The following is an 11,662-nucleotide window of genomic DNA, read 5'->3' as shown; positions in this document are numbered from 1 at the left end:
AATTTAAAGCCATTTAAAAAAACGTAAATCAATCCAAGAAGGAGATTCCAAGCCACTTTGATCCATTCCAATTGATTTGTTATCAGAAAATGCAAATTCACTTTATTTAAGTTAGCTAAATAATAGTTTTTCGATCCAAGGTTATTCAGCATCCTGCCAGTGGGGTCATGTAGGGTTTGGGTTTCTGCTGTTTCATTAGGCCATTTTTTTGTTTAAAACTTAATTTCAAGGAGTCTCTGAAGAATCAGGTTTCCTTTTGACCTCTCCTTGGAAAAGTTCCAGCAGGCTGTCAGTGACTAAAATAAGTTTGTTAACAGATAATAACAGATATTTTAGGTAAAAACAGTAAGCTGGAATAATAAGCTCTAACAAATTTCTCCATTGAATGTCAGAAGCTCAGAGAACGTTCTAGAAGGTCTTACAATGGTTTTGGTTTGGAAAAATCGTTCCATTTGCATCCTAATTTTTGGAAACTCCCATATTTTGAACAAGAAGATGTTTTGTCATCTAAATAATGAACTGACCTTTCAGTAAGAAGAGATGCATCCTGTCCACCCTGTAGATACTGACTGGGCAGTAAAACTGAGTCAGGAAGTGACCATGTTGTATAGAGAGTCCTACATATTGTGAGACTTGCAGTACAAGTCAGAAGTCATTGCAGGTACAGCTGTTGTGTTGAGGTTACTTTGTGTTCTCCGTTTGCAAACGACTGAAATAAAGATTTTGCTCTTTGCCATTTGCCAGAGTCTCAAGCCTGATCTGTTACTACAGATTAGATCTTGTTTTTTCCACATATTCTCATATTCCTGCTGAGCCGAAGGAAAATGTAAGTTAAAGTTAGACTCAACAGGAAGTAGAACTGTAATTCTACTTCCTGTTTTTCTAGCCTCTTTTGGGAGATGCTGAGTCACTGTGAAAGTCGGTTGGTGAGTCGGAGGCAACATTTGGAACCAAACAGGGAAGGCAGTATGATCCTTCTGATCCAGTGTTGATCCACTCAGCTTCACAGCTATGAGAACAGATTGATGGCTGAGAAGAAGAGCATTTGGGGGAGCAAAAGGGCTACTTCCTACTTTCAGTCAGACATTTTGACTGTTGTATATTTCCACACATTCCACTGTGTTTATCAGGAAAGATAATTCAGTCTGTGAAATTACTTGAAAAGACAGAAATAACCATCTCAAGCCTCATATTGTTTCATGTAATCTGCAGAGCCTTCAATCTGAATTTCCCATGTCCCTGAATGCACCATCTGATGTCACAAATATTGGGAATGAAAATTCTGTCAGAGGTTTCTTGGCCCGCCTCACAGAGAAAGTTCTTCACCCAGAAAATGTAAATCTAAAACAGTCTAACACATTAGAGCATTTTTCCTCTCATGATTAGCAGCTATCAGATGATTGAACAGAAACCAGGTTCAAGTTTTACCTTCAGTGTTTGACAGCAGCCACGCAGTCGTTAGCACAACAGATATTGTTAATCGTTCTGCGCAACTTTCCCTGTCCGTACAGCTTCTTGTGAAATCCTTCGTCCTCTGCTACCTTCCTGTCTCGGAGATCTTCCTCATGTTTTGGTGCCGTCTCAGCAGAATCACTTCTTCCTCTGCGGTGGCCTTTAACCTTCATATCAGTCTGTCCTCTGGACTTTGGTTCTGTGTAAATAACAGATAACAGAACATCGTCAACCTGTGGAAGTCATACAGATTGTTAATGAGGATTGAATTTATTGAACAAGGTAGCTTTAATGTCCAAACAGAAAATCCCTCAGATTTAGACGAGAATTAGAGTTAGACAGTGTTTAGTCACCGTTAGCAAGAGCGCTTCTAAAGTCAGATAAATCAGTCACTTAAAGTCATTTGTTGAATAACTCTTTAAAACATTATTCTTTGTAATTCTGAAAATAAGTTCACTCAGACATGAAGTAGGAAATCTTTCAAAATCAGAGTCAGTAGAGTTGTCAATGGTGGAGCGCTCGAATCTCAAGAAAGGATGCTGGCATCTTCTCACAAAAGTCCCATCATGTTAACGAAGCCCTTGAAGAAATCCTGAGTGGCTTCCTCAAAGTCTACAGGCTGACATTAAGATTGAAGATCTGCATGGCCGAGACAAACTTCCACAATCTGTGAGGATTTCTTTTTTTTCTGTTTTTCTTCCTTGTTTCCTCATTTTCTCCTTGTGTATTTAAACCGACCCTTGTTGTTGTCCAGTCCTCGTCTTCTCTAGTCGTCAGTTGTTTGTACCAGTTGCTACCAGTATTGATCCATTAGCTTTCCGCTCATATGTGTTGCCTGGATTATTCCTTAAATCATTTTCTGGGTCCACTGCGTCTTCCTCACCACCTTCACCACTATCATGACGTTATCTGGATGAAAATTAGCAAATAACCCTTTCCTAAGTTTTCACTCTGCTCAATAATCTATAATCAATAAAACTCTGTCACCATAGATCTAATATCTAAATATATCAATTACTGAATCTATTGTAACAGGTTATATCAAAATGCTTTCTTTTTTCTATCTTTTTATGTACTTTCTTCCAGGCTTGGTTAGACCTTCTTTGTTTCATTTTGCAGGTTCTCTCTCTCGTCTGGCCAAACTTGAGTTTGTATTTTCCTCCTGCACAGGGTTCAATGTAAGACCTTGCTTTATAGCTCTGTGCATCTCTTACAATGAGAAGTAACTAACATTTTTTAAGAATATTTGGGTTCCCTTCTTTTCCAAGCAAGTCTTGTTGTCACTAATGTTTTCATTCCTTCCCAAATGTTGATTGATACTCATACAGTTGATTACAGCACCAACTTTCAGAATAAAATCATTTTTTACGTTAAATTAGACCCTGACATTTAAAAAGTGTCTTTTTAAAAAAGTTGTGCAGGATCAGGGTGACTCCCTGCAAAGCTTGGAGTCGTCCTTGTTCTTCCAAATCAGCCGTGGAGCTCAGAGTGGATCCTCTTTCCCCCGATCCTCAGCCAGAGATCCAGTTGCTGATACCGCTGTTTGTGGAGCGCTGGTTCCTTCGTCCAAACGGGCGCAGAGTCCATGCTTTGTGCTCGTTGCGCTAACCTGCAGCTGATGTTATTCAGATCATGGCCACGGGACCTGCATGCGTTTCCTTCTCAGCAAGTTTCTGGAGTTCCCTTTAGCATCTTTGTTGGTGGCTTGAATGAGCGTCCAAAGTTCCTCTCCACCTCCGATCATGGCTTATTGTATTATATCCCATCAGAGTAGTGGCTAAAATAAAAAGGAACCTTTTATAGTTCATGTGTATTAATGATTTTTATTATGGAATTCATCAAAATGTAAAGTTTGTTACAGATTTCATCAATTCCTGATTATGGTCTATTTTATCTGATCACTTTATATATTTTATATGTGAAGCACTTTGAAATTGGATTTTTTGCTGAAATTTGCTTCACAAATAAACTTGATTGAAATTAAACCAGCAAGAAGAAAAAATAAATCTGACATCTAGGAATACTTTTTTTATTAAAGATTCTTTAATAAAAATAATTAACTCCTTCAGCTCCAAAATTATCACCTTCTTTAAATTTCCACTATTTGTTCTGCAAATTGTGAAGTGCACAATTCAGAGACTGAGATCCAGACAAAAGTCAGGGAGCAAAAACAATCTTTAATACATCTGCAGACGGAGAGCAAGAATCACTGCATTAGGCACAAATTAGGATCCGCTCTGAGGAACCCAGAGTTGCATAGTTACTTTATTCATCTCTCTTTACTACCGAGGCGGAGACTCAATCTTCTAAGACCAAACAAAAGAAACAAAGGAAAACATACGAAACCTTGTATGCTCATTCACTGTAATGTCTATGGGAGGGTGAAAACTAAACACTCTATCTCCATGCAGGGAAGGCCACGGGAAAAACAGCGAGTTCCCAAATAACTGTCTGGGGAAGTTCAGCAACCCTGGAACTTACTGCAGTAGACACATCTTGGTTCATTAGTTTGTACATCGTTTCCAGCTGCACAGAAAAACACCTTGACTGTGATTCAAAAAACATTACATTTATATGACAGATAAAGGAACATCATTTAATATGAATAAGACTTCTTCACAAAATATATTTCACTCTTGCACAGCAGAAACAAACTTAAAACTGTTGGAAGAATAAAATTCTGGCCTGATTATTAAAAATGAAGGCATCAAATCAGAGAGCCATAGAAATCAAAGAAAAAGAGAATTTTAGAAGAATTGAATGTCTTCAAATCAAATCTCAAAGAATACTTTCTCCCACAAGAAGCACTGCACTTCCAATCCAAAACATGAAATGTCTTTATTTCCAATCAGTCGGTGACAAAAGAAAAACAAACGCTGACGAGCAACATAAACCTGGATTTGCTACAAACATCACCAATTCTTTATCCTTCTTTTTTTATTTGAAACACATCACATAATCCTGATAGTCACTGAATAATGATGTCTAAATGAATAATCATGTATAATCAATCCTGCCAGCACTGAAGCGCCTCCAGTTTTTTATAATTCTGCATACACAGAAAATCAAGCAAAATCAACACATGTTTGAACTTTTGCAAGTTAATATATTATTGTGTGTTTATAAGAAATTTGTATTCAAATGTTTAACCCTAATTTTCAAAAGCTTTGGGTTTAAGTGAATGCTAACTCTCACCTGCAGGAGGTAGTATTGATTTCTTCTTTCATACTGTTGCTTCAGCCTAACTTGATGGAACATTATATACTGTAATCAAAATTATGCATAAAAATGGATAAGTTCTTCAAATCAAACCCAATTTTATTTATATGGCACCTTTCAGCAACATGTTTGCATGAAGATCCTTCTGATTTTTGCTCCTGCAGAAAGCAGACCCTCCTCTCTTTCTGCCTTCCACTCACATATTGAAACTGTCAAACTTTTGCTTCAACTCTAGTGCCAGATTAACATAAGCAGGTGAGTAAGTGCTGATGAAAGGAACTGCCACAGATTCATCTGCCTATTTGGATTCAGAGTATTACTTTAAGCGTCTCCTTAAGAAGGACATAAAGCACCCCCTGCTGGACAAAGCTGCAGACAGCACCCTAGTTTTTTCCCAGAAATCAGTCACTCTGTTTCTGTTCTATTCGTCTGATTTGCGTGTTTTGTAACTTTTGATCATTTTTGACATTAAAGCCTATTTTATACTGAACCAAATCTCATTATTTCTCAAGCAGGGGAATAATGAGGGGTGCTGGTCAAGTCCTGAAACTGTTAAATGGACCTGGGTGGTGCATAGAAGGAAAAATCAGTGAACTACAATAAGTTCTCATTTCACCAAACATGATCCAAAAAAACTCCCTCCCAATTCTCTGCAGGTCCCCACTCATTTGGTGGTCCTATCCCACTGCTTTCATGTCGCTGCAATAGATTGTCATTCATTTTTAATCTAGTCAAAGTCTGACTGGGAATCTCCTATCAAGCTGGGACTTCACATATCCTCAGTTTCTCTTCCCTCAATGTAACCAGATTTGAAAACATTTTAATGTTTTTTAGCTCCATTTTTTAAATAAATCAGCTCAACTTTAAAAAGTCGTCTCTGAGTTTCTGTTGGATGAAGTTTAGCTTTGATGCTGCTCTGCTCACAGGAATTTGCTTTAAGTCAATTTTCAAACAGATTTTCTGTGCTTTTACTTTTAAAGCACAGAAAAGCTGAGAAAAAAGCTGAGCTGAGTTCAGTCTTTTTTGGACGAACTCAGCTCAGTTTTAAAATGCCATCTCAGTCCCTCTGTTGGATGATGGAGTTTCATCTTAAAGCTGCTCTGAAGGCTTGAATTTGGTTTTTAAAGTCTTATATATTTTAACCATGTTTTATTCTGTTTTTCTTCAAACTGTATTTTCACGACAGAAATCACAGCTCAACTTCTAACTTCATCGCTGAGATTCTGCTAGGGGGCAGAATATTAATACTCTTCTGAACATCAGAAATGCACTTTAGAAGAACCCAGAATGCATTGCATTGTGGGGCTTCATATTTTAGCTTCTAGTTCAGCTCTTTTTGCTGCAACCCCTAACAAACCATACATTATTGTCATCAAAACAAACTCCTCTGTCAAACTAGATATTTTAAAAGGAGCTAAAACATTTAGGAAATCTGCCCATGAGTCACATCAGGTGTTCAGAGTGGAAGTACTGCTGCTAACATGGATCCTACTGTGGCAGCTTTGGGTAAGTCTCTTCACTTTGTGAATGTGGTCATGACCTTTTGCTGTTACCGAGCTTTCTAGGGGTCTTGCGGTGTATGATGGCACTAGAATTGCTCTTCTCTCTCATTTCAGGGGTGGTGGTTTGAATCCCAGTAAGTGTTTGGAGACCTTGAAGGCAGCAGCTTGCTGTAGGCTGGTGTTCAGGTTCTTCTTCCCTGGGAGGATGATTGGATAGCAACACCTGCTATTGCTGCTTTTGCTCATTCTTCTGGGGAGCACAACTGCAACAACCTGGTGGAGATCCACTGGTGTGCAATTCACTCTGCACTGGGAAGCTAAGGTGAGTCAGTAAACTTGCAGGTTGCCAGTCTTCAACACAGACCAGTAGAGAATCAACAGAGAACTCTTCTGCTTCCTGGGCATGCTGGTTCCACCTTGCGGTGTTAACGGACAGTGTGTTTTTGAAACCAGGGCGCGCGGTACGTATCAGCCTTCCCAGGTTCCGCCTATAGGAACAGCACGTGGGAAAAGGGACTCCAGGACTCGGGAGTCTTAAATGCAGTCCAGTCTTCTATGAGGAATAGCCTCACACACCAGCAACATGCACTCCAGCTGGTATTCTCTATTCAGTCCTACAGCTTAGAAATGCAGAAGGAAAGAATGTTAAGTTCAGAAAATCTTCAGCTTAAAGTCAATAGCGTTAACTTCCTATGATTTGAGCTCTAACATTGCATGTGATATTATTGCAGAGTTAGGTCCCAATCAGCTTAAATAAAATTCTTTAGACATGATGTAGTTGGTGAGAAAAATTAACATATCAGGAGATTCATTTTAAATGTCAGACAAATGTTTCACAATTCATTAATAAAATCTAAAACTCTTAAGTTTCTGTTCAGAGTAGAATTATTTCTGAGCTCCAAAACAAAACGATACACAGTATAGCTGTAACTGTTTCAGCAATGTGGCCTATTCAAAGTACTGCTAACAGGTAAAGGCTAAGGTCTATCTCCCTAAAGGGTAACATTTCTCTAAGCCAATTTCATTGCTGCTGTTCTAAACAGTTAATTTCAATCTCTGAATATATATGACATTTAATTTTATTGACTCCAAAACCTACTTAAAATGTTTTGGATGGTTTGGGTTCCCATAACTTTCCACTTATGGTAGTATGCTTATATTTATGTGTAGACAGCCTATAAAATTGTAATCTGCCAGTTAGAAGAGAAAATGCACCCTAATTTTGGTGATGCCCTTTAACTCTGCATTCGATTGTTGAAGTTTTCCACCTTTACATATGGGCATCTTTCCTTCAATGGACACTTTTTCTGTTGGAGTAAAATGTCAGGGTCCAATTTCACTCTGAAAGTCAGTTATCAAGCTCAGCCAACACATTTTAGCTGCTTCCATGTAAAAACAGCATGATGCTCTTCATGTGCCACAAAGATCTTTGTGGAACATTTGTCAACTATTGGATAATCCTAAATCTCTAACTGGCACCTTCACTGTTAATTTTTGGCCACTATTTAACCCAGTAGCTCCATCTCTTTAAAGAGTAGTGCTCTGGAAAACCCTAGTAAAAAATATTGTAGATTTTTAAATCAAAAGTTCCATTTACTATTTAGTAGACTCCTGATATTTAATTTAATTAAATTTGGAGTTCAGTTTTAAATTGAGAGGTCAGTTTGAAAGGTCAGTGACAGAAAGTAACCATTTAAAACAGCAGCAATTTATATTTTTTACACAAATTTCCAGTGTTAACTGTAAATCTTAAAATAATTTACCAATTTGTCAAAATGAGGACTTTAAGGAGCATTGTAAATTAATAAACTTTAAAAATATGTAACTTAAGCACCAATCTCAAAATGACTTACTGATTTTTTTTTCTTCTTTTCTTCCCCCCAGCAGAAAGTATTTAGGATGATGTGCTTCTCTTACCTTAGCCAAATTGCCTCTAGCAATTTTAACTGTAATCTGGCAGAACAATATTACATGTAGAATTTTTCATTGTGGAGTACATACCAAAGGATCCCTGTTTATAGGAATTTCAGTTCAATTTCTATGCACTTCTTAATGACACAGCTAAAAATTTAGTTAAAGGTTTTAAGGACAAGTAGGTGTAGAGATGTATTAGTTAGTATTCAACTCTACAGAAATGTAAATGATGTCTTGTATATTAAATGTGTAATGTATAAATTCATTTAGAACTTTCTAAATAAATTATACATTCATCTCAATAATTTTTAAGGAATAGGTGACCCTGGCAAAACCTGTCTTTAGGGTTTGGTCTTTAGGGTTTGGTCTTTAGGGTTTGGTCTTTAGGGTTTGGTCTTTAGGGTTTGGTCTTTAGGGTTTGGTCTTTAGGGTTTGGTCTTTAGGGTTTGGTCTTTAGGGTTTTGGTCTTTAGGGTTTGGGGTTAGGGTGGGGTTAGGCACCCCGAACATTGGGTCACGCAAATGGGCTGCGTGGTGCCGGCGGTGTCCCGGCGCTGCAGCACCTCCCGCTGGTCACAGAGGCTGCCTCCACGGGTCTCTGTCGGCCGGGGACGCCGGTACCTCTGCCCGACACGCGGTCCGCACTCCCGGTCCGTGCCTCTCCCCCTTTTCCCCCCGCCCCCGGTCTGTCCCTTCGGCCTGGCTAGCCGGCCCGGTTCTCCATCCTGCGGAACCGGGCCTGCTCGCCAGGCTGAAGGGACAGACCGGCCGTCCAGCCCCTTCCCCGGTCTGTTCCTTCGGCCTGGCGAGCCGGCCCGGTTCTCCATCCTGCTGAACCGGGCCGGCTCGCCAGGCCGAAGGGACAGACCCTCCTGCCCCCGTCGCCCGGTCCGCTTGCGGACCGGGCGACGGGGGCAGGCCCTCCTTAGCCGAAGCTCCAGTGCCTTACCAGGGGCACTGGTCGGGAAAAAAACCAAAGTCCAGCAGCCCTGGCTGATAGTCTAAGTGTCAGAGCCTTACCAGGACCACAATTCTATTTATTTTCCCTTACCAGGGGCACTGCGTCAGGAAAATAACCAAAGTCCAGCAGCCCCGGCTGATAGTCTAAGTGTCAGAGCCTTCCAGGACCACAATTCTATTTATTTTCCCTTACCAGGGGCACGGCTCTGCTGGGCGTGTGACTGGTTGGTTGAATCCGTGGAAGGGGGCTTAAGTGTGGGTCTGCAGGTTCGGATGGAGGGCCTGGTTCTCAGAGAGGCTGCGGTCCCGGTTCTCTGTTTACCCGGGATGTGGAGCCACGGCTGGGGTAAGTAGCTCCGCAGCAGGCCCTGGTTGTATGAGAGGCTGCGGTCCGGTTCTCTGTTACCCGGGGATGTGGAGCCAAGGCTGGGGTAAGTAGCTCCGCAGCAGGCCCTGGTTGTATGAGAGGCTGCGGTCCTGGTTCTCTGTTACCGGGGATGTGGAGCCACGGCTGGGGTAAGTAGCTCCGCAGCAGGCCCTGGTTGTATGAGAGGCTGCGGTCCCGGTTCTCTGTTACCCGGGGATGTGGAGCCAAGGCTGGGGTAAGTGGTTGTGATGGAGGGCCTGGTTCTCAGATAGGCTGCGGTCCTGGTTCTGTGTTACCCTAGTCACTGCGTGTGACCTGGGTTACGCAGAACCAGGACTGCAGCCTGTCTAAGAACCAGGGTCTCCACCATGTTTGTTTGTCACCCGGGACGTGGAGCCACTGTTGGGGTAAGTATTTTGGCTGCTGTCCCAGTTCAGTTACCCGGGGCTCTGGTCCCCTGTCCCGGGTAGAATTAAAAACACTTTACCGATTCCTGGTTCTCAGAGAGGCTGCTGTCTGGTTCTCTGTTACCCGGGCATGTGGAGCCACGGCTGGGGTGAGTAGCTCCGCAGCAGGCCCTGGTTCTCAGAGAGGCTGCTGTCCCAGTTCAGTTACCCGGGGCTCTGGTCCCTGTCCCGGGTAGAATTAAAAACACTTTACCGATTCCTGGTTCTCAGAGAGGCTGCTGTCCTGGTTCTCTGTTACCGGGGATGTGGAGCAAGGCTGGGGTGAGTAGCTCCGCAGCAGGTCCTGGTTCTCAGAGAGGCTGCTGTCCTGGTTCAGTTACCCGGGGCTCTGGTCCCCTGTCCCGGGTAGAATTAAAAACACTTTACCGATTCCTGGTTCTCAGAGAGGCTGCTGTCCTGGTTCTCTGTTACCGGGGATGTGGCCAAGGCTGGGTGAGTAGCTCCGCAGCAGGTCCTGGTTCTCAGAGAGGCTGCTGTCCCGGTTCTCTGTTACCCGGGATTGTGGAGCCTCTGCCGGGTTGAGTGGCTCCGGAGCGTGGCCCCCGGTTCTCATAGAGGCTGCAGTCTCGCTCCTCTCCCCGTGCTTGAGTGGTGGATTCCGCCTGTGAGTTTTCGCTCCGGTCGGTCAACTTCAACTTGCGAAAAAGCGGGTAAAAATGAATGCCACCCGGGCAAGCCATACATGCTTTTAAAGGTCTCGCTGAGGAGAACAATTCGGCGTGGGTCTCTGATTTTTTATACCGTTTCCCGATTTTTAAGCCGCGAAAGAGTGCCGTTTTTCCGCCCGGTCAACTTCAACCTCCGGTAGAGCGGGTGAAAACGCTTTCAACCCGGGGAAGCCATATATCCCCGTGAAGGCCTAAGCCAGGAGAACAATTCGGGGTGGGTGTCGCGTCTCTACGCGGTTCCCCCGCTGCGAGGCAAGCGGCGGAAGTCGCGCCGGAAAAGCGTTCGAAAATCGGTCAAAAAGGCCGAAATCCGGGAAAAACGCACCACGGGCCGGTAGCCCGTGTTCCGGAGCACAGCCCTGTGCGGTCGAATGATTTTTAGCACGCTCACAGGAGCCGGGAGAAATGAAAAATGGGTTTCCGGGTATACAAAGCATTGCCCCCCTTGACACGCGCTTAAGCCCCGCCCAATCGGGGAAAATAGTACTTTCAGTTCACAGAAAGACAAAAACCCCACCGGCAGGATTTCAGGAGAGGGTTTTTCAAAGACACAGAGAACCAGTAAAAAGAGCGGAGTTTTGACCATTGACCCATCCAGGGGCCTTCACTGGCCTCAGGTGAGAAGCTACATGGGTGAATTATGTTGTCTTTGGTCATTTTTGATCGTTTTTCCCCGCTCACGGTTCCATGTGTGTAGAAGCTCTGAAAGTCCCTGGATCTACCTGTTGCTTGGCTGGCGGTCTCCGGCCGCTCTGGTGAGTCTGTCCTGGGCTGTAATTAGTCCGTGGACGGCTCCCTGGTTCTGTTGGAGCTCCGTCAGTGTCCCCCCGGTGTCTGGCTTCAGCCAAGCCGACCGCAGTGCACTGTGAGCGGATTACGGTCCGTCCCACGTGCTGTCGGAAGTCTGGCTCCCAGCCCGCGTCTCCGACCCGACCGATAAGCACACGTGGCCTGCCGTGGAGGGCCCCCGCCTGCCTCGGTGCCCACACCGGCGCTTCGGCGGACGGTTCCTCCAGCCTGCAGGCTCGCCTCCAGGCCCGGGCGCGAACGCAGCCGAGCTGCGCGTCTGCCCGCGGCCGTCCCTCCTCAGCGAGACCCAGACGCCCCGTCTCTC

Source organism: Poeciliopsis prolifica, unplaced genomic scaffold (genome assembly GCF_027474105.1).
Source record: "Poeciliopsis prolifica strain line A6 unplaced genomic scaffold, Auburn_PproV2 SCAFFOLD154, whole genome shotgun sequence".
In the NCBI taxonomy this organism is placed as follows: Eukaryota; Metazoa; Chordata; class Actinopteri; order Cyprinodontiformes; family Poeciliidae; genus Poeciliopsis; species Poeciliopsis prolifica.
Note: the sequence above shows the minus strand (reverse complement) of the source record.